A 4,602-nucleotide genomic window follows, 5' to 3' on the forward strand; every position below is an offset into this window, starting at 1 on the left:
AGGAGGATGAGGAGGAGGAGGAGGAGGAGGGGATGGAGACGATAGAAAAGAAAGAAACGGGAAAACACGAGGGAAAAAAGGGGAAATGAAAATGAAGAAGAGGATGAAGAGGAGGAAGAGGAGCAGGAGGAGGAGGAGGAGTTTGACAAAAGAAAGAACAAGGGAACATAATCCGTGACAGAGGGTCTAGGTCAGACTGGCTTGATAAACCACGCACTCCGGAAAATTGGAGCAAGGAGTGAATGAATCACGCCGGTGTTCGCAACTTGAGTGTCTGGGAACACAAAAATTAGAGCTGGGCTGGGCAATGATCCATTTCTCACTGAACAAGGTTTAGATGGGCTAATTTTGTTACGAATATGTGATTTCTTCATTTGACTGTTTAATTATTAATAAAGAGATGCACTTCGACACATTAATGGTAATTTAGTGCTCAGAAAAAGTAAGACAGACAGACAGACTGACAAACAGACAGACAGATAAACAGACAGACAGACAGACAGACAGACAGACAGACAGACAGACAGACAGACAGACAGACAGACAGACAGACAGACAGAAAGCAAAGAAGAGGGATTTACCAGTAGCGCTCTTTAATAACCCACACATATGCGATGAAAGGTGATGATTTTTTAAATAGGACAAGTGAGTACGTCTTGCTTTTTTTTCTTTTTAGTCTCCGTTAACACTTGGCCTAATTCCATTGTGCCGCCGACTTCCTTTCTGTCTAGATGTAAAGAATCCACTCCTACTCTGTGGTGAAATAGTTTAAACAAAAAGAGTCAGACCCAAGGATATGGCGAGTCAGTCTATGGAATAAACCAGAACAACTATTGTGTAAAATAACTTCTCCTTGACAGGTCAGAATCATTACATGAAACTGTTCCGACAGTTGATCTGTAAAACGGAACCTGTAAACCGGATCCTCACCCGCGTGAACCACTGATCCGGTTTACTGATTGTTGGTTGTTTGGGGTTTTTTTGTTGCTTTTATTAAAACATGGGTTTTGCCCACTTGTAACAAAAACAAAGGGGGCGCTGTGACACTCATGACAGAGAAGTGCATGTTAGAGAAAGCGCCGCTGTGTAACTTAAGAATATAAAAACACCCCCCCCCCCGAAAAAAAAATCCCACCCAAAAAACCCCAACAAACAAAGGGGTGCTTCTCTGTTATTTTTTAATGAATGAGTTGAGCCCTAATTAAAACAAAACAACTAGCAAATCAAAAACCAGAAAACAGAGATCACCCAAACAATCTGAAAAATTGATTTCACGCAGACGAGTTTTGCCACAGAAACATTTTATGAACCATGACGTATTTTTTGTTTATTGTCTTAAAAGTTTAAAACAGGGCTCTTAAGTCGACGAAACTGATTATTTAACTGTAGCACTATGTTCGCTAGAACCTCTTTTCAGATTTAGTCAACATTTTACGGCACTTGAAACACGATAAAGTCATATAGGTGCCGAAGATTAGGGGACAAACATTTAAAAAATGAGGAGAGATAAGGTCGACAAATGTTTGACAGGAAAGAACGAGCAAACCGCACTAGAGTACCCGCCAACTGTAAAACCTCTTTCCCCACTAAATGCTTTCTAAGTGAAGCTGTCTTGTTAATGATGTTTATAAGCGCATGAGGAGAGAGGAGAGAGGAGATAGGGGGTGTTGTAGCTTATAAATGTTAAACATGTATTATACCTTCATGCAGAGAAAATTGATGCCTTGTGGAAACGTGCTACTTGGAAGAAGTAAGGTCTCATTTCAACACACAGAAGTTATCTTCAAAAGAGCATGGCAACCTATATGTCTGTACTGGTTTGAGTACCCCGATAACACAAAGGGATCAGTGTCCGGTTAGTTATCATTCACCGTATTCAATCAAATATAGTGCACTAGAAGATGGTTCACTCAGTCACTAACCAACACAAACAAATACGCAAACTAAAAAAGTAAAAACAGAAAAGAACAACAACACAACAGCAACAAAACCCCAAACAAACAAACAAACAAACAAACAAACAAACAAACAAACAACAAACAAACAACTACTACTACAATAACAATAAATAAAGTGACAGCAAAGAGTGCCAAAAAGGGGAAAAAACAACAACCAACAACCAAACAAAGAGACACAACAACAACCAACAACCAATCAAACAGACAAATTAACAACAGCTCTCGACGCAATAGACGCCGCCACCAGCACCAACGCTGATAAAAATGTTTTGTTTCGTTTCTCCAGTCGTAGATCTCCTGGAACAATTTTTGGTATGTGTGCAAGGTATGCCACTCCCTACGACCTACGGGTAGAACCACAACGCACAATTTAAACAGATGTTCAACCAGGAGTTTTGAGGATGATTTTCTACGTTTTTCGAAAAGAGGAGCCAGCCATCTTGCAGCACAGTCTTTGTGTGTGTGTAAAGAGAAGCACATCGACACTAAAAGTGTCCTTTAGTGCTGGGAAAAAGCGAGGCAGACAGAAACAATAGAGAGAAAGTAAAGAAGTAGGCCTACCTACCAGTGGTGTCCTCCAAAAATCCGCAGGACAATCTTTGATTCCATATTATACAGGCTGAGTGGAACGGATTAAGTCAAATGAAATCTAGGGACCTAGAAATGAAACCTACTCTCAAAGTGGGCCTTTGCAAAGGTGGCAGACCAGCAGAAGATCAAGCGGGCCCTTTGTTTCTACAACCCTTTCCATTCGACACACAGGCTTGGGGACATATTATGTTTATTTCCGTCTTTCTGATCTTGATTAAGTTTACTTTATCCTGAAGAAAGGGAAAGGCATACACCTTGAGCTTAAATTTGATCTTTTCTCGTAGTAGACCCACTTATATTCCTTAAATTGCTGTCTTTTTCAAAACAGGCATATCAATTTCAATTCTTCTTTTCATTTTTATTTCTATTTTTGTTTTCTAAACTTATTATAAATGTTAATATTTACAGGAGGCTTTTTTCGATGACACCTTCATTTGGCTTTACAAAGCAGATTCAATAAAGGCAGCAGTGACTGGAGTCTTTGTTTGCTAGAGCAAAGAGAAGCACATCGGCACAAAAACGGTTATTTAGAGGAAAGAAAAGGTAGTAAGGACGGACAGACAGACAGACAGACACAATAGAGGGAAAGTAGAGAAGCAGGGCCTACTAGTGCCGCCCTCCAACCTCCCACATGACTATAGGGAAAAAGTATCGTCTTTCAAAGGTGGTGAACAACAATGAGTGTTCTTTCATAAGTAGATCTATAAAAAGCGACCGAGTCGCAGCGTCGGTGCCGCAGGCAGAGATGGTAATGTGTTCTCCAGCCGTTAGAAGTCCCGACCTGGATGTTCTCACCAGTCAGTTTCCTGTCGACTTGAGAGAACCCGTGAGATGATGTTGAGTGGACAAGTTTCCTCTCTACCCTCCGGGCGTGCGGAGTTTGAGCTTTCTTCGTTTTTCTTTTCCGGCCAGACAATATTTCAGGATAGTGGTCCCCTTGGTCCTCTTGTTGTTTTATCATGGCGTAGTACAACCAAGGACCATAGAAAAAACCTCATAAATAATTTAAATAACGTCTACACTCTGTCCACTCTGATCATCTGCCTATTGTCAGCATGTATTAGAACTCTCTTCAGGGGCAGAATCAAAAGTAATGTTGTGATAAATATTATGTCACGGGGCAATGGAATCAAGTGCTCTTCAATTTCTGGGCCGTGGAGTTATTAGTATACTTTTACAGTACAGTGAAGCTTGTTCATTTGTCTTGCTTTTGATGAAAAAAGAATCCGTCTACCTTGAGTAGAAATCCAAATAGGACCTAATTACAATTGAAGAAGGTGGGGTCCTCTGGGGTTAGAGGTAAAATTGACAGGAAACTTTTGACTTTCAAAGCTTGAGAGCTTGAGAGTCCTTGGAAACTGAAATTTACATGTTTTTGTGCCTTTGATCAACGTTTTTCTGTAAAATTTACTACAGAATGTGTTTTTAAATTGGCAAAAAAGGTGTTGAGCCAAAAGAACTAAAAATCGAGGAAAAAAAAGTTTGACGAGGGCCTGATTTCACCACAATGCCGCACAAAAAACAGAAGTCTCTGACTTGGTCTACGGTTAGCTCATATTTGGCCCACTGACCTCAAGGTTCGGCAGAAAGAATTTAAAATTTAATCAAGGAAAATGATGAATAAAAGTATCATAAGTTTATATTTCAGTTTAAATTGAAAGGAGAAGCAAAGCAACTACTGTTTTTAACAAATGAAAGTCAAGAACTGACGTATGGCTGTTGTTTTCAGTCACAGAATTGATCTCCTGGAGTAGTGCTCATTCCAGTATCATTTTCTCCATTTCAGCCAATTTGGGTCACTTCAGTTTCGTATGAACTCGATGAAGGAGAAGAAGGTCATGGCATCAAACTTGTCTCACTCTTTGTAATATTGTGTCCCGAGACCCCAACCTCAAGTGATCAACTTACTCACTTACTTTCTCTGTCTCTCTCTGTCTCTCTCTGTCTCTCTCTCTCTCTCTCTCTCTCTCTCTCTCTCTGTCGCTCTCTCTCTGTCTGTCTGTCTCTCTCTCTCTCTGTGCGTGTGTGTGTGTGTGTGCGTGCGTGTGTGCCT

This window comes from Aplysia californica, unplaced genomic scaffold (assembly GCF_000002075.1).
Source record: "Aplysia californica isolate F4 #8 unplaced genomic scaffold, AplCal3.0 scaffold00536, whole genome shotgun sequence".
Taxonomy (NCBI): Eukaryota; Metazoa; Mollusca; class Gastropoda; order Aplysiida; family Aplysiidae; genus Aplysia; species Aplysia californica.